The 18296-nt window shown below is 41.5% G+C and overlaps 1 long non-coding RNA gene across 2 annotated transcripts in view; it reads right to left on the bottom strand.

Moving 5' to 3' along the window:
- Window positions 1-4100: 4100 nt before the first annotated feature.
- Window positions 4101-18296, bottom strand: part of LOC129622947 (uncharacterized) — a 51859-nt gene continuing 37663 nt past the window's right edge. For both annotated transcript variants that reach the window (XR_008700196.1, XR_008700197.1), the window contains 2 exons: window positions 6176-6232; window positions 4101-4650 (listed from right to left, as the gene is read on the bottom strand). This is a non-coding gene — a long non-coding RNA (uncharacterized LOC129622947). The remainder of the gene's footprint in view (window positions 4651-6175; window positions 6233-18296) is intronic.

Below are 18296 nucleotides of genomic sequence, written 5' to 3'. Positions count from 1 at the left end.
AGGACATGGAAGCAACCTAGATGTCCATCAGCAGATGAATGCATAAGAAAGCTGTGGCATATATACACAATGGAGTATTACTCAGCCATTGAAAAGAATACATTTGAATCAGTTCTAATGAGGTGGATGAAACTGAAGCCTATTATACAGAGTGAAGTAAGCCAGAAAGAAAAACACCAGTACAGTATCAGTTCAGTTCAGTCACTCAGTCGTGTCCAACTCTTTGTGATCCCATGAATCTCAGCACACCAGGCCTCCCTGTCCATCACCAACTCCCGTATACTAATGCATATATATGGAATTTAGAAAGATGGTAATGACAACCCTGTATGCGAGACAGCAAAAGAGACACAGATGTATAGAACAGTCTTTTGGACTCTGTGGGAGAGGTGCGGGGGATGATTTGGGAGAATGGCATTAAAACATGTATAATGTCATATAAGAAACGAATCACCAGTCCAGGTTCGATGCAGGATATAGGAAGCTTGGGGCTGGTGCACTGGGATGACCCAGAGGGATGGTATGGGGAGGGAGGTGGGAGTGGGGTTCAGGATGGGGAACACGTGTACACCCATGGCGGATGCATGTTGATGTATGGCAAAACCAATACAATATTGTAAAGTAAAAATAATAATAATAATAATAAATTTTTTTAAAAAAAGAAAAGAAAAAGCAAGAGAGTTCCAGAAAAACATCTATTTCTGCCTTATTGACTATGCCAAAGCCTTTGACTGCGTAAGTCACAATAAACTGTGGAAAATTCTGAAAGAGATGGGAATACCAGACCACCTGACCTGCCTCTTGAGAAATCTGTATGCAGGTAAGGAAGCAACAGCTAGAGCTGGACATGGAACAACAGACTGGTTCCAAATAGGAAAAGGAGATATCAAGGCTGTATATTGTCACCCTGCTTATTTAACTTCTATGCAGAGTACATCATGAGAAATGCTGGGCTGGAAGAAGCACAAGCTAGAATCAAGATTGCTGGGAGAAATATCAATAACCTCAGATACGCAGATGACACCACCCTTATGGCAGAAAGTGAAGAGGAACTAAAAAGCCTCTTGATGAAGGTGAAAGAGGAGAGTGAAAAAGTTGACTTAAAGCTCAACATTCAGAAAACTAAGATCATGGCATCTGGTCCCATCACTTCATGGGAAATAGATGGAGAAACAGTGGAAACAGTGGCTGAATTTATTTTGGGAGGCTCCAAAATCACTGCAGATGGTGACTGCAGCCATGAAATTAAAAGATGCTTACTCCTTGGAAGGAAAGTTATGACCAATCTAGATAGCATATTCAAAAGCAGAGACATTACTTTGCCAACAAAGGTCCATCTAGTCAAGGCTATGGTTTTTCCAGTGGTCATGTATGGATGTGAGAGTTGGACTGTGAAGAAAGCTGAGTGCCGAAGAATTGATGCTTTTGAACTGTGGTGTTGGAGAAGACTCTTGAGAGTCCCTTGGACTGCAAGGAGATCCAACCAGTCCATTCTAAAGGAGATCAGCTCTGGGATTTCTTTGGAAGGAATGATGCTAAAGCTGAAACTCCAGTACTTTGGCCACCTCATGCGAAGAGTTGACTCATTGGAAAAGACTCTGATGCTGGGAGGGATTGGGGGCAGGAAGAGAAGGGGACGCCAGAGGATGAGATGGCTGGATGGCATCACTGACTCGATGGACGTGAGTCTGAGTGAACTCTGGGAGTTGGTGATGGACAGAGAGGCCTGGCGTGCTGCGATTCATGGGTTGCAGAGAGTTGGACACGACTGAGCGACTAAACTGAACTGAACTGAAAGTTAAGGGTTGAGAAATCTGTATGCCGGTCAGGAAGCAATAGTTAGAACTGGACATGGAACAACAGACTGGTTTCAAATAGAAAAAGGAGTACGTCAAGGCTGTATATTGTCACCCTGCTTATTTAACTTATATGCAGAGTACATCATGAGAAACGCTAGGGTGGATGAAGCACAATCTGGAATCAAGATTGCTGGGAGAAATATCAATAACCTCAGATATGCAGATGACATCACCCTTATGGCAAAAAGTGAAGAAAAACTAAAGAGCCTCTTGATGAAAGTGAAAGAAGAGAGTGAAAAAGTTGACTTAAAGCTCAACATTCAGAAAACGAAGATCATGGCATCTGGTCCCATCACTTCACGGGAAATAGATAGGGAAACAGTGGAAACAGTGGCTGAATTTATTTTGGGGGGCTCCAAAATCACTGCAGATGGTGACTGCAGCCATGAAATTAAAAGACGCTTACTCCTTGGACGAAAAGTTATGACCAACCTAGACAGCATATTAAAAGGCAGAGACGTTACTTTGCCAACAAAGGTCCATCTAGTTAAAGCTATGGTTTGTCCAGTAGTCATGTATGGATGTAAGAGTTGGACTATAAAGAAAGCTGAGCACAGAAGAATTGATGCTTTTGAACTGTGGTGTTGCAGAAGACTCTTGAGGGTCCCTTGGACTGTAAGGAGATCCAACCAGTCTGTCCTAAAGGAAATCAGTCCTGAATATTCATTGGAAGGACTGATACTGAAGCTGAAACTCCAATACTTTGATATCCTGATGGGAAGAGCTGACTCATTGTAAAAGACCCTGATGCTGGGAAAGATTGAAGGCAGGAGGAGAAGGGGATGACAGAGGATGAGATGGTTGGATGGCGTCACTGACTCAATGGACATGAGTCTGAGTAAACTCCGGGAGTTGGGGATGGACAGGGAGGCCTGTTGTGCTGCAGTCCATGGGGTTGCAAAGAGTCGGACACAGCTGAGTGACTGACTTGACTGAATGTTAACGGTGAAGCTTAGGTTCAGAAACAACAACAAAGTATGGTGCCATGGAAAGAACAAGTTTTTTGGAAGCAAATAGATTTGAATTCAGGTTCCAGTTCTACTGCAAGATCTTTGGCAATTTCTTTATGGCTTCTGGGCCTCCATTTTCATCATAGGTAAAGTGAAGCTAGTAGTTTTTTCTTTGAGAAATTACAAGAGAATTAAATTAGATACAGAGCTTCTTAGGTGGCACTAGTGTTATAGAATCCTCCTGCAAATGCAGGAGGCATAACAGACACAGTTTCAATTCCTGAGTCAGGAAGATCCCCTGGAAGAGGAAATGGCACCCTACTCCAGTATTCTTGTCAGAAGAACCCCATGAACAGAGAAGCCTGTTGGGCTACAGTCCACAGGATTGCAAGAGTCAAGACACGACTTAGCAACTGAACAACAAAAAATATATCTTGAAACAAATCTGCCATCCCTGTTTCAGGTTAAGGCGGCCTTAAGCCTACATGCCGGGGTCCAGCCCCAGCTGATCCAGGGTATTCGAAGGAGAGACAGCGTAGGCGAGGATCAGGAAACAACTGCTTAATTAAACGTTAATTAAGGATATAAAGAGTAATAGAATGAGGATAGCTCAGTGAGGAAATTCAGTGGAGAAAAGCGGCTGAAATAAGGATAGCTCAGTGAGGAAATTCAGTGGAGAAAAGAGGCTGAATAAAATTCCAAAGCAGGGAATTTACGTCACCTACGAAGGCCGCAGGTGTCCTCCCATTCTCCCGAAGGAGAGGAGACACTAAGGCCTCCCTGGTCAGATCTTAAAAGCCCAGGCAAAATTAGTAGGCTTGACGAGCTTCCCCGCCTCAGAGGAAAAATTCAGCCAGAAAGTGAAAGAAAGAACGACATGGGGAGACCAGATTTCGGTGAACAAAAAAGGGGCGTACTTTATTTTCCAAAGTAGTTTTATACCTTAAGTTGTGCATAGAGGATTAATGGGGGAAGGGGTGGAGTCATGCAAGGACAGCAGTTCCTGGTCCTAATCGAAGCCAGGCTTTCAAACTTATCATATGCAAAAATTCAGGTGATTTACATCATCTTCTGGCCAGGAGGCCTGTTAACATTTTAAGAAACTTATTTTTCTCTAAAGGTGATTATTCTAAAGTCAGGCGCCAGCCTCCAAAAAAGCATTGGACAAAGCTGCATTCCTATAGGGCAAAGGTGAGGTGGGCTCAATCAAGAAAAGAAATAACTCAAGGGTCCAAGGTTACAAACATTGAGGCTACTACTTACATTTCTATACACCCATTATATCAATCAATACACTGCCAAGGACACAGTAGGTAAGGGATATGGAGACTTAGCAGCAAACATTGGCCCAACAAGTGAAAAACCCTTCACCAATACCATTTCTAATCAATCTTTTAACTACTCAAAGGAATCTGTGTTTAGACAGTTTAGAACATCTCCTGCCTCTCACAGTTGGGAGGCTCTGAACAATCATGTGTGGCCGGAAAAACCTATTCAGGCAGGCTAGAGGATTTCCAAAGGAGTTTGTAGGTTGAAACACTGTCACACCCAGGAATTATTAACTGGAGCTGTAAGCTAACTCTTTTTTCAGAGAGAGGTAGTGGGGGACAGTCCCCCGTAAAGTCAGAAGTGTAGGTGAAAGCACAAAGCAGAAAGTAGGCAGACTCTGGTTTGGGGGGTAGATGCTTGAGAATTTCCAGGGGGACTCCTGAGGCTCGATCCCACCTTTGTGTATGCCGAGTCTCCTTCCTCATGACCTTTGCCACGGGCGGAGTTCCTCACGCTGGCTCCTGGCAGTGATAGACTTCCAGTTGAGCTATTCCAGATCCTGAAAGATTATGCTGTGAAAGTGCTGCACTCAATATGCAATATGCCGGGAGATGGCTCCCGGCACCTACAAATGAGGCATATTTCAGAGACGATTAAGTGGGTTCCCGGGTCAGCAGGTAGTGTGTGGCCAAAGATAAAGCAGACCCTGAGACCACCCGGCTTTATGCAGTCTGATAAGCAAACTAAGCTGAGAAGCCGTGCTTTCTGGTGAGTGCAGGGAAGGCAGTGGGGGCATGAGTCAAAACCGAGCTAGAAATCAAAGAGCCAGCACTGCACAGTGCTTGGTGCACTCAAGAGGGTTCCTGCCTTCCAAAACTTCCAGGAAGTGTTAACAATTGTTTTCCAAAAGCCAGGTTATTTCTCAGACTTTAAGAAATATGAAGGTAACTACACCAGGGTTTCTCCCCTAAGGTGATAGGCAAAGGCTTTGATGAGAAATCCCCAGGAAGCTCAAGTCAGTGGGTAAAAGCCTGACCTTGGGGCCTGCAGACTTGTCACAGCTGAGACCTTGTGAATGCCAAGGCTGGAGATCTCTGTGAATGGCCCGGACCTTCACCCCCTGTGTCTCCCCAAGGACAGCCAATGCTTCCCCTGCGGAAGCTTCTGCTAATACTCCTTATGACTGATTAACGCCTTTGAAGGCCTTAAGTGTTTTCACTGGTTACAGAGCAGTGTTAGCCCCTCCTGGGCGACATCAGGGAGCCTTTAAGCTGGTTCCACAGCAGCCACAGGTTATCATTCTAATAGCCTGTTAAAAGTCTTCTACTTAGGACTTAAAATTGTAACTTGCTCCACTTAATTGTTCCCTTTTGTTTTGTTTTGTTTTGTTTTTAAAGGCTCAGTGCTTTTCTTTGTAAACATTTAGTAACAGGAATTAAGAAATAGAACTGCAAATGGAGCAGTGTTGGTTTTGTTCACTTGGGCTTTTTCCTATCAAAATGTGGTACCTGTTCTCTGTATTTTCCTTCCCAGGATGGAGAACTCAGCACGTGACTGAAATCACAGGGATGTGAGAGGGCTGAGGAAGGCATGCAGAGGCATGGATGCAGGGCAGGAGGGGGTGAGACACAGGACAAAGAGGAGGTGGGATGTGGTGGTGGGTGGAAGAGACAGCCAGCGTGGTTGGGAGATTAAGCCAATAAGTAAATATGCTGTGATAATAGGGGCCAATATTCTCATTGCTAGGGAAGGTATTTATAAACACTGAAACAGGAAAGTCTGGGAAACCCTGAGGGTTTAAGATTGAAACCAAAGTATTGGTACGTACTTAGCTTTCATTATGTGTGTATAAATATATACATGCACACAAATATAGAAATACTATAGATGAATATGTGTGGATTATATGTACATACATTAACATGCACACATATATCTCATATATATGTGTGTGTATATATATATATACATATTTCCTATATCTGTCCACTGAGTGAATGACATAAAAGCATCGATACCCCATTAGCAATTAAAACATTGAGTGCCCAAATCTTGGTCTCTGAATATACCCTTTATTAAAGGAAACCGGGGACTTACCATGTGGTACTGCCAATGCAGGAGATGGGGGTTCAGTCCCTGGGTCAGGAAGATACCCTGGAGGAGGAAATGGAAACCCACTTCAGTATTCTTGCCTAAAGAACACCATGGACAGAGAATCCTGGCAGGCTATAGTCCAAGGGGTCGCAAAGAGTCAGACACAACTGAGCACATAAGCACAACGCAAAAGAAACCAGAGATCCTTGGAAAAATGGCCGATTCCAGGCCTACAACTGGGAAAGTACGAGTTGAATCTGAAACATCATCTTATACCAGAAAATAAGGAAATGGTTAATGAACAATGGGGATATGCAATAATGTGGATGAATTGCAAAAAACGTTAGGCTGAGTAAAAGGATTGTTGCACAAAATACATATTGTATTAGTCCATCTGTATGAAGTTCTAGAAAGGATATCTATAGTGGGAAAAAATCAGAGCAGTAGTTGTCTAGTGAGGGGAGTGGTGGGGAGAAATGGTGTACCCAGAAAGGGGCATTAGAGAACTCTCAGTTATGGTAAAATTCTCTCTGGATAGAAGTCTGAGTTCTGCAGATGTACACACTAGTGAAAACTTATCAGATGGTACACCTAAGATTTGTGTGTTTCCCGTGTAAATGTTCCCTCAAAAGGAAAGAAGACAAACTAGAAACATATTAAACTATAGTTGTTGATATGTATACTGCAGCATTCAGGAGAAAGTGTACTGATTGACGTCAGCAAATTACTCTGAAGTGCATCCCCGGAAATGAAGTGAATCAATGGATGCACAGAGAGATAAGTAGATTTGTGATGAAGGAAGTATAGTAAAATGTTAATTGTACAGTCCGGATGATAGATGCATGTGTTCCCTGTAGATTTCTTTTTATCTGTCCTGTATGTTTGAAAAATCCCATAATAAAGTGTTGGGAATTTTTTTAAACCTTGCCATGGCCTAAGAGTGGAACGACATTACTAAGGTGAAACAGTATAAGACAAAAAGCTGGACCAACTGAGAAGCCCAGACAAATTGCACTGGTGTATTTTCTTCCTAGAGTGTGTCCTTAAAGAAATGTGATAGAGGTACATCTATAGGTCAGTTCTTCCCATCAGCCCTCATGTTGGGATCAATAAGAATGACTACCCATCTGACCATTGACAGATTGCTCTTATCCACCAAATCAGCCTGATCATTTTTACTTCCTCTGAAAGTGTTACCAGTTAAATTGCATGAAAACAGTGTGTTTGAATATAAATGAATGTCCTTTCATTCCTATTCTATATCAGCAGTTGTCTACTGAAGACTAGGCCTCAGATTTGAATATATTATTTTTTGCTAGTATATTATAATGGTAATGCATGATATATTATAAATAATGTTCTGCTAATTGCTTTCACCTGTTATATCCCTGGACAGCTTTCCATGTTAATACATATAAATTACATCATCTGCAAAATGGAAACATGATAATTGTGAAGACAAATTTAATATTTATAAATAACTTACAGCAATGTCTGGCATGTAGTAATTGTTTAACTAAGATGAGCTGCGGAACAACAGACTGGTTCCAAATAGGAAAAGGAGTACGTCAAGGCTGTATATTGTCACCCTGCTTATTTAACTTATATGCAGAGTACATCATGAGAAACGCTGGGCTGGAAGAAGCACAAGCTGGAATCAAGATTGCCGGGAGAAATATCAATAACCTCAGATATGCCGATGACACCACCCTTATGGCAGAAAGTGAAGAGGAACTAAAAAGCCTCTTGATGAAAGTGAAAGAGGAGAGTGAAAAAGTTGGCTTAAAGCTCAACATTCAGAAAACTAAGATCATGGCATCTGGTCCCATCACTTCATGGGAAATAGATGGGATGCAGTGTAAACAGTGTCAGACTTTCTTTATTGGGCTCCACAATCACTGCAGATGGTGATTGCAGCCATGAGATTAGAAGACGCTTGCTCCTTGGAAGGAAAGTTATGACCAACCTAGATAGCATATTGAAAAGCAGAGACATTACTTTGCCAACAAAGGTCCATCTAGTCAAGGCTATGGTTTTTCCAGTGGTCATGTATGGATGTGAAAGTTGGACTGCGAAGAAAGCTGAGTGCTGAAGAATTGATGCTTTTGAACTGTAGTGTTGGAGAAGACTCTTGAGAGTCTCTTGGACTGAAAGGAGATCCAACCAGTCCATTTTAAAGGAAATCAGTCCTAGGTGTTCTTTGGAAGGACTGATGCTGAAGCTGAAACTCCAGTACTTTGGCCACCTCATGCGAAGAGTTGACTCATTGGAAAAGACTCATGCTGGGAGGGATTCGGGGCAGGAGAAGGGGACGCCAGAGGATGAGATGGCTGGGTGGCATCACTGACTCGATGGACATGAGTCTGAGTGAACTCCGGGAGTTGGTGATGGACAGGGAGGCCTGGCGTGCTGTGATTCATGGGGTCGCAAAGAGTCGGACATGACTGAGCAACTGAGCTGAACTGAACTGATTGCTATTTCATTGTAAAGATGTTTCATAGTTTGTGTAATTTATTGATGGTCAGGTTGCTGTTAGTTTTCCCAACTACAAATACTGTGGAATTAAAGTCATACCTATATATTTATATAGGTATATATTACTAGGATAAATTCCTAAAGTAGAAGTTTTGGGTTACAGAGATTGTACCCTGTACCAATTATGTATCTACTGTCTCTCAGCCAAACACCATCCTTCTACACTTTTTTTTCCCCCAGCCTGGGCTGCTGCTGCTGCTGCTGCTAAGTCGCTTCAGTCATGTCCGACTCTGTGCGACCCCATAGATGGCAGCCCACCAGGCTCCCCCCATCCCTGGGATTCTCCAGGCAAGAACACTGGAGTGGGTTGCCATTTCCTTCCCCAATGCATGAAAGTGAAAAGTGAAAGTGACGTCGCTCAGTTGTGTCCATGGGATTTTCCAGGCAAGAGTACTGGAGTGGGGTGCCATTGCCTTCTCCACCAGCCTGTGCTAGGAATTTCTAAACTGCCTTTCCCAGAATTTCCAGCTGACCTCTTCAGGGTTTCCAAGAAGATATTGCCAAACTAACCTTCAAAATGGTTGCATCAGTTTGAATTCCTAGCAACAGTGTATCAAAGGGTCTGTTTGCCTAGTTACAAAATTTCCTAAGAATCTTCAGGGGTGGGGCCCAGGCATCTGTGTTTTCTAAGAGCATCACCCAATGCAGTCAGAGGGAAGCCACAGTTGTACATCGGATTCTCAAAGTGTGTCCCTAGACCAGCAGTGTGGGCACCAACTGGGAGCTCGTTAGGAATACAGAAATCTCAGGAGCTGCATCTTAACAAGATCCCCAGGGGATTCAAAGGCATATTAAGGCTTGAGAAACACTGCTCTATAAAGGAATCTGTCAGATGAGTAGCAACAGATCATGTGCTGATATAATTTGGTGGCCCTAATTACTGAAGGAGAATACAAAATCAAAACAAAAATTGAGTACAAATTGAATATTTATTTACAATGAAGTAAGAAGTCATAATATTATAAAATACTAATTTCTAAAACTGAAAAACTCTGCAAACATCACAAAAACCGGGGGTGGGGGGGGAGGGTGAGGGGGGGTGGCAGAATGACAAACCATATTTCCTGATGAGCTGCCTGAAGTACAAGCACAATTTTTTTCCAAATTGTTAGTCATCTCTTTATATAATTTTTAATATAATTTTTCTATAAGGAAATGAGGATAATTCAGTCTACTAGAAATTTATTTATTCATTATTGATAATTTAGAAAAGTTTTTTTTCCAACTTCTAATTCATTACAGTGTCATGTAACATTTTTAGAGTTTTGTCAAATTTGGGCTAAGCTCTAACCAGTTTCCTTCATCTATGAGCCAAAAGAGTCATGACATTTCAGGCTTCTTTTGCAGTGGCTAATTTTAAATACCAATGACACTCATTAACTTTTCTGTAGTCCATGTCCTCATGCAGACCATTACTTTTATCCTCCTTCTGTTCTTTGTCCTGGAGTGTCCCAAATCACATAAATTTCCTCTCATTTTTGTTATTGCTTTGTCTATGTTTTCTTTGCTGTTGTGATCGTTTCCTATCTTTTTGATTTTGGCCATCAGAGTCTTTAGCTTCTGTTGTGATAAGAGAGTTTTCAATATTTTAAAGTCTCTGCTAGTCTTCTTTGTTTTAGTTTAAATCATCAATTTCCATTAAGATACATCCTTCCTTTCCTCTTTGAGTTTTAGTCTATCAGCCATTCTGAAAATGGATACAAAATTAGTCCAAAATTAAGGCATGCATAAGAGCAAGTCAAACATATTTCTAAATTGTGTCTATAATATATTGAGCTACATAATAGTATAATCAAATTACTCTTATACTACATCTATCACCTTACTGATGAATATAGGAGTTCTGTCACTAGAACTCTTGTTTCTTGAGGACTTTTTAATGAATTGTATCAATACTGCATGCTGTTTCATCTAAAACCAATACAATTCATCTCGACAAGATGTGTCAGATATGTAAAGGCTTATTCTGTGATGCATAAAACCTGCAAAATCAGAGACTTACTTCTTACAGTACTGCCTAAAGGTTTTTGCCCCTACAAACACAGACATTCTGGAAAATTCTATTTTGAGCACACATAATCAAAACAAGGGAAAACAGTGTGTTTATAATTATACATGCTGCTTTATTGAGTATATTCCTGCTGAAAGAACATTTCCATTTTGTTTAGGCATCATTGAGAACTGAATCCTCCATTTATAACTTTTCATGTTTGATGACTGGAAGAATTTTCAACAGACTAGCTTCTGGCTCTGTACATTTCAAAATCTTGTCCCTCTCCCAATCCCCACATGCTTCCAGTGCCAAGTATTATAGGATAAGTTCATTCCATGGCATCATCAGTGGCCTTGCCCCTTCATGCCACCCTTAGTGAGTGAGCATGCATTGGTATCAATACAATGCATTAAAAAGTCCTGAAGAAACAGGATTCTAGTGACAGAATCCCTTATATTCATCAATAAGGTGATAGATGTGGTATAAGAGTAATTTGATTATACTCTTATGTCACTCAAAACATTATATAGACACAATTGAGAAGTGTTTTGACTTGTTCTTGTGCATGCCATTCAGTACAGGGAATAGTAGAAATATTTCTGGAAGCCAGACCTATATTAGAATAACTAGTAACAATGCAACTATACACAAAAGTAACTCTAGACTACATGGAATTGTATCATTAATATCTTCAACCCAATTTCTCTTTATCTGAACCCCAAACGTGCCCACAACCAATTCAAGGCCACCCCACACCTGGGGAATTGCAATGAAGGGAGAGTGGGGAGTAAAAAGAGATAGTTGTCTTAACCAATTTCAGTTAAAATATTTTACTTTTTGAAACTTTACAAAAATATATGACCAAGGAAAAGATATTGATGGGGCCCCTCCCAGGGCTTCTGAAAAGAGCTGTGCATGCAAAGATCCTTGAAGCTTAAGCTCATTAAGTTCACAATCTGTCCCTGCAGAGAAGCACGTAGGATCAAAATGCTAAAGCAGATAAATACTTCAGAGGTCCCTAGTAGAACCCCCTTGACACAAACATGGGGAAACTGAGGTCCTCAGAGGTTATGTGACTTCCCCAGGATCACCCATGGGCTTAGTGACAGAGCTGGGACTAGACGCTTGCCTCCAAGCCAAGTGTTCTTTCTCTAGAGTGCTTGTAGACTTGCAGTTTTTCCTCTTAGGACTTTTATGCTTTTTGTTTGTTTGTTTACTGCAGTGGTCTTCATTGCTGCACCTGGGCTTTCTCTAGCTGTGGCGAGTGAGTCTACTCTCTAGTTGTGGTACAAGGGCTTCTCATTGAGGTGGCTTCTTGTTGCAGAGCACGGCCTCTAGGGTGCAGGCTTCAGTAGTTGTGGTACACAGGCTCTGCTGCCCCATGATGTGTGGAATCTTCCCAGACCAGGGATAGAACCCATGTCCCCTGCATTGGTAGGCAGATTCTCAACCACTGGACCACCAGGGAAGTCTAAGACTTTTACACTTTGAGAGCTAAACTTATGCCCAATGAAGGAAACAAAATATTAGAAGAGGTGTTCCTTCAGATTTCATTTAGGCAAAGTGTCCAAAAAATACCCCTTATCCCTGTGACCAGTCTCACAGCCTCTCAAGAAGTACTTGCCAACAGAGATAGTTTGCTGATCCACTGGATCTTACATGGCAAAGAAAAAAAAAACATTCCTTCCATAAGTCATAACAAACATGTTGATGAGATGTAGTTTGATACCAAAACAGGCATTCTCTACCCCAAAGAAGGAAGGACTACCTCGTGCTAATACTAATGCCAATGTTAACCTATTACATGGGTCTCATGCTGTGGTTCTCTTCTGATTTGTGCCTTAAGATAAAGATTTCATATCCTTCATTTAAATTACATAATCTGTTGGGTTTTCATGGGCTGCAGCATGTTTCTATACTAAATTTCAGTGTAGTCATTTCCACTGTGAAGATTTATTTAGTCTGAAAATTCACACCACACAATTAACTTACATATCTGCTACCCACAGAAAAGAAATGCAAAAAAGCAAAATGGCTGTCTGGGGAGGCTTTACAAATAGCTGTGAAAAGAAGAGAAGTGAAAAGCGAAGGAGAAAAGGAAAGATATAAGCATCTGAATGCAGAGTTCCAAAGAATAGCAAGAAGAGATAAGAAAGCTTTCCTCAGTGATCAATGCAAAGAAATAGAGGAAAACAACAGAATGGGAAAGACTAGAGATCTCTTCAAGAAAATTAGAGATACCAAGGGGAAATTTCATGCAAAGATGGGCTCGATAAAGGACAGAAATGGTATGGACCTAACAGAAGCAGAAGATATTAAGAAGAGGTGGCAAGAATACACAGAAAACTGTACAAAAAAGATCTTCACGACCCAGATAATCACAATGATATGATCACTCATCTAGAGCCAGACATCCTGGAATGTGAAGTCAAGTGGGCCTAAGAAAGCATCACTATGAACAAAGCTAGTGGAGGTGATGGAATTCCAGTGGAGCTATTTCAAATCCTGAAAGATGATGCTGTGAAAGTGCTGCACTCAATATGCCAGCAAATTTGGAAAACTCAGCAGTGGCCACAGGACTGGAAAAGGTCAGTTTTCATTCCAATCCCAAAGAAAGGCAATGCCAAAGAATGCTCAAACTACCACACAATTGTACTCATCTCACATGCTAGTAAAGTAATGCTCAAAATTCTTCAAGCCAGGCTTCAGCAATACGTGAACCGTGAACTTCGATGTTCAAGCTGGTTTTAGAAAAGGAAGAGGATCCCTTGCATTCCTATACACTAATAATGAGAAAATAGAAAGAGAAATTAAGGAAACAATTTTATTCACCATTGCAACGAAAAGAATAAAATACTTAGGAATATATCTACCCAAAGAAACTAAAGACCTATGTATAGAAAACTATAAAACACTGATGAAAGAAATCAAAGAGGACACTAATAGATGGAGAAATATACCATGTTCATGGATTGGAAGAATCAATATAGTGAAAATGAGTATACTACCCAAAGCAATCTATAGATTCAATGCAATCCCTATCAAGCTACCAACGGTATTCTTCACAGAGCTAGAACAAATAATTTCACAATTTGTATGGAAGTACAAAAAACCTCAAATAGCCAAAGCTATCTTGAGAAAGAAAAATGGAACTGGAGGAATCAACCTGCCTGACTTCAGGCTCTACTACAAAGCCACAGTCATCAAGACAGTATGGTACTGGCACAAAGACAGAAATATAGATCAATGGAACAAAATAGGAAGCCCAGAGATAAGTCCACGCACATATGGACACCTTATCTTTGACAAAGGAGGCAAGAATATACAATGGATTAAAGACAATCTCTTTAACTAATCTCTTTAACTTGTCTTTAATTAAAGACAAGTGGTGCTGGGAAAACTGGTCAACCACTTGTAAAGGAATGAAACTAGAACACTTTCTAACAACATACACAAAAATAAACTCAAAATGGATTAAAGATCTAAACGTAAGGCCAGAAACTATAAAACTCCTAGAGGAGAACATAGGCAAAACACTCTCCGACATACATCACAGCAGGATCCTCTATGACCCACCTCTCAGAATATTGGATATAAAAGCAAAAATAAACAAATGGGACCTAATAAAACTTAAGAGCTTCTGCACAACAAAAGAAACCATAAGCAAGGTGAAAAGACAGCCTTCAGAATGGGAGAAAATAATAGCAAATGAAGCAACTGACAAACAACTAATCTCAAAAATATACAAGCAACTCCTACAGCTCAATTCCAGAAAAATAAATGATCCAATCAAAAAATGGGCTAAAGAACTAAATAGACAATTCTCCAAAGAAGACATACAGATGGCTAACAAACACATGAAAAGATACTCAACATCACTTATTATCAGAGAAATGCAAATCAAAACCACTATGAGGTACCATTTCACGCCAGTCAGAATGGCTGTGATCCAAAAGTCTACAAGCAATAAATTCTGGAGAGGGTGTGGAGAAAAGGGAACCCTCTTACACTGTTGGTGGGAATGCAAACTAGTACAGCCACTATGGATAACAGTGTGGAGATTCCTTAAAAAACTGGAAATAGAACTGCCTTATGATCCAGCAATCCCACTGCTGGGCATACACACTGAGGAAAGCAGAATTGAAAGAGACACATGTACCCCAATGTTCATCGCAGCACTGTTTATAATAGCCAGGACATGGAAGCAACCTAGATGTCCATCAGCAGATGAATGGATAAGAAAGCTGTGGCATATATACACAATGGAGTATTACTCAGCCATTAAAAAGAATACATTTGAATCAGTTCTAATGAGGTGGATGAAACTGGAGCCTATTATACAGAGTTAAGTAAGCCAGAAAGAAAAACACCAATACAGTATACTAACGCATATATATGGAATTTAGAAAGATGGTAACAATAACCCTGTATACAAGACAGCAAAAGAGACACTGATGTATAGAACAGTCTTTTGGACTCTGGGAGAGGGAGAAGGTGGGATGATTTGGGAGAATGGCATTGAAACATGTATAATATCATATATGAAACGAGTCGCCAGTCCAGGTTCGATGCACGATACTGGATGCTTGGGGCTGGTGCACTGGGATGACCCAGAGGGATGGTATGGGGAGGGAGGAGGGAGGAGGGTTCAGGATGGGGAACACATGTATACCTGTGGTGGATTCATATTGATATATGGCAAAACCAATACAATATTGTAAAGTTAAAAAATTAAATAAAAAAATTAAATAAAATAAAGAAAAAGTTGGCTTAAAGCTCAACATTCAGAAAACAAAGATCATGGCATCTGGTCCCATCACTTCATGGGAAATAGATGGGGAAACAGTGGAAACAGTGTCAGACTTTATTTTGGGGGGCTCCAAAATCACTGCAGATGGTGACTGCAGCCATGAAATTAAAAGATGCTTACTCCTTGGAAAGAAAGTTATGTCCAACCTAGATAGCATATTGAAAAGCAGAGACATTACTTTGCCAACAAAAGTCTGTCTAGTCAAGGCTATGGTTTTTCCTGTGGTCATGTATGGATGTGAGAGTTGGACTGTGAAGAAGGCTGAGCGCCGAAGAATTGATGCTTTTGAACTGTGGTGTTGGAGAAGACTCTTGAGAGTCCCTTGGACTGCAAGGAGATCCAACCAGTCCATTCTGAAGGAGATCTGCCCTGGGATTTCTTTGGAGGGAATGATGCTAAAGCTGAAACTCCAGTACTTTGGCCACCTCATGCGAAAAGTTGACTCGTTGGAAAAGACTCTGATGCTGGGAGGGATTGGGGGCAGGAGGAGAAGGGGATGACAGAGGATGAGATGGCTGGATGGCATCACTGACTCGATGGACATGAGTCTGAGTGAACTCCGGGAGTTGGTGATGGACAGGGAGGCCTGGCGTGCTGCGATTCATGGGGTCACAAAGAGTTGGACACGACCTAGCAACTGAACTGAACTGAACTGCTATCTGGGCTATATTCTATGGTCCTCGTGCAAGCAACAATCATTTATTGGATGCCCCTGCTGTGCTGGCCTTATAATAGGGGAAATAGAAGAAGCATGTGACATCAATGAGGAACTACAAAGATGAAAGACACAAGATGTTGCCCTTGTGGAGGTCCTACACAATAGGGAGCACCCGATTCCTGAAGCAACCATTGCAATACAACATGGTAGAGTCTGAGAGCACAGAGGAAGGACAATGTCGCTCAGCCAGGACGGGGGATTCAAGAAGGCTTGGGGCTTCCCTGGCAGCTCAGCGGGTAAAGAATCCACCTGCAATGTGGGAGACCTGGGTTCGATCCCTGGGTTGGGAAGATCCCCTGGAGAAGGGAAAGGCTACCCACTCCAGTATTCTGGCCTGGAGAATTCCATGGACTGTATAGTCCATGGGGTCACAAAGAGTCGGACACGACTGAGCGACTTTCACTTTGGAAAGCTGACCTTTGAGTTAATTCTCAAAAGCAAATGTTCACCATACAGAGGAGAGGAAGGACATTAAAAGGAGAAGGGCCAAACTGTGCAAAGATTTGGCGATGCAAAGGAGAATATTTAGGAGACAACTATAAGTTTACTGGGACTATAACCTAGGAGCCTGGGGGCAAGGATGGTAGTAGCAGGGGAAAAAAAAATGTGAAGACTGACATATCCACCTGGTCTTGGTGCACCATACTAAAGAGTTTGAACTTGCTTCTGAGGCAAGAGTAAGATTTTAGGCAGTGTGATGACATAATATGTGTTTAGGAAAGCCAAGTGTAGGAGGCAGGGAGTGACAATGCTGTGTGTGGCAAAGGTCCAAGCAAGAAATAAAGAACCTGAGCTGGGAAAAATCCCAATGACTAGGATGACAACACCCACTGGCAAAGGATCTCAAGAGGTATGTTCATATAACCATCTCACTGTAAAAGTCTATAACTAGAATTGTCAGGCCTGGATAACTGGACAAGAGCCCTCCCTATCTTCTTCAATACAGCAAGTATTTATTTACAACATAAAATTCCCAAGTCACCTCTATAAGTATCCCAGGATGACTTATATCTGACCATTCTCTCTGGTTCTAGCCTGATGATGTCACATGACATTCACTTTTTTTCTTTTTCACAGTCATCAGGGTTCTATGTAAATGGGCTAATATGTCTGATTTGTAGAGACAACATTCATATAAGAGGTTTGGAACCTGAGTCAAACAAGAAAACACAGTAATGTACTGGCCCAGTGGGAATGAAAGTGTCCGTTTATTACTAAGACAGTGAGCACCCAATAATCCCCCAAATGCAGAGTTTGTTGGTAAAAGCAAAACTGGAGAAAAAAAGATTAAACTTTAAGACAAAAGGGGCCTCTGCCCCCATCCCAAATCTGTCTTGAAGCTAGAACACTCAGACATGTCTATGATGAATGGACTGCAAGTCCATTCAGCCACTGGGATGGATGAGGTCTGCTGGGAAGCAGCAGGAAAAGGGGGGAGTTATCTACCTCTTCCCCATGAGCAGTTGTGCTCAGATTTTCTTTCAAGAGAGAGGGAGAGGAAGAGACGCCTAATGCTTTTGTCCAGAGAGTGGGAGGCAGAGGAAGTCAAAGGCCTTGCCTTAGACGCACTTATCCTTGTCAGTCAAATGTGGCGAAGGAATTTCACAGATTCAGACCAGTCAGATTAATCAGGAAGTCCCAGTAAGAGGATGTAGAGAGGCAAAAATGCCTTACCCACATGGTAAGAGGTGCAGACATGTTTGGTGGAAGGCAGGGGTAGACAAATAGTATACAGAATGCCCAGGAAATCTGGATTTCAGACAAACAACAGATAATCTCATAGTATAAGTATGTCCCAAATACAGCATGGGACATGCACTAAAAATATTTATTCATCGTTTATGTGAAATCCAGATGAAACTGGGCATCCCATACTTTATAAGATAAAGCTAACAGCCCTAGTGGAAGAATCTTCTTCCGCAGCCTAGGTGTTCACCTCCCCACATCTGAATTAGACTCTCAGGGTTCTAGAAATGGAGAACTTTAAAATCACCCAGTCCATCCACTTAAATGTATCTGAAAGTGAGGAGACCCAGAAAACTGCAATAGCTTGACCCAAGGTAACACT

Source organism: Bubalus kerabau, chromosome 11, assembly GCF_029407905.1.
Source record: "Bubalus kerabau isolate K-KA32 ecotype Philippines breed swamp buffalo chromosome 11, PCC_UOA_SB_1v2, whole genome shotgun sequence".
In the NCBI taxonomy this organism is placed as follows: Eukaryota; Metazoa; Chordata; class Mammalia; order Artiodactyla; family Bovidae; genus Bubalus; species Bubalus kerabau.
This window is presented reverse-complemented; position numbering and strand designations above follow the sequence as displayed.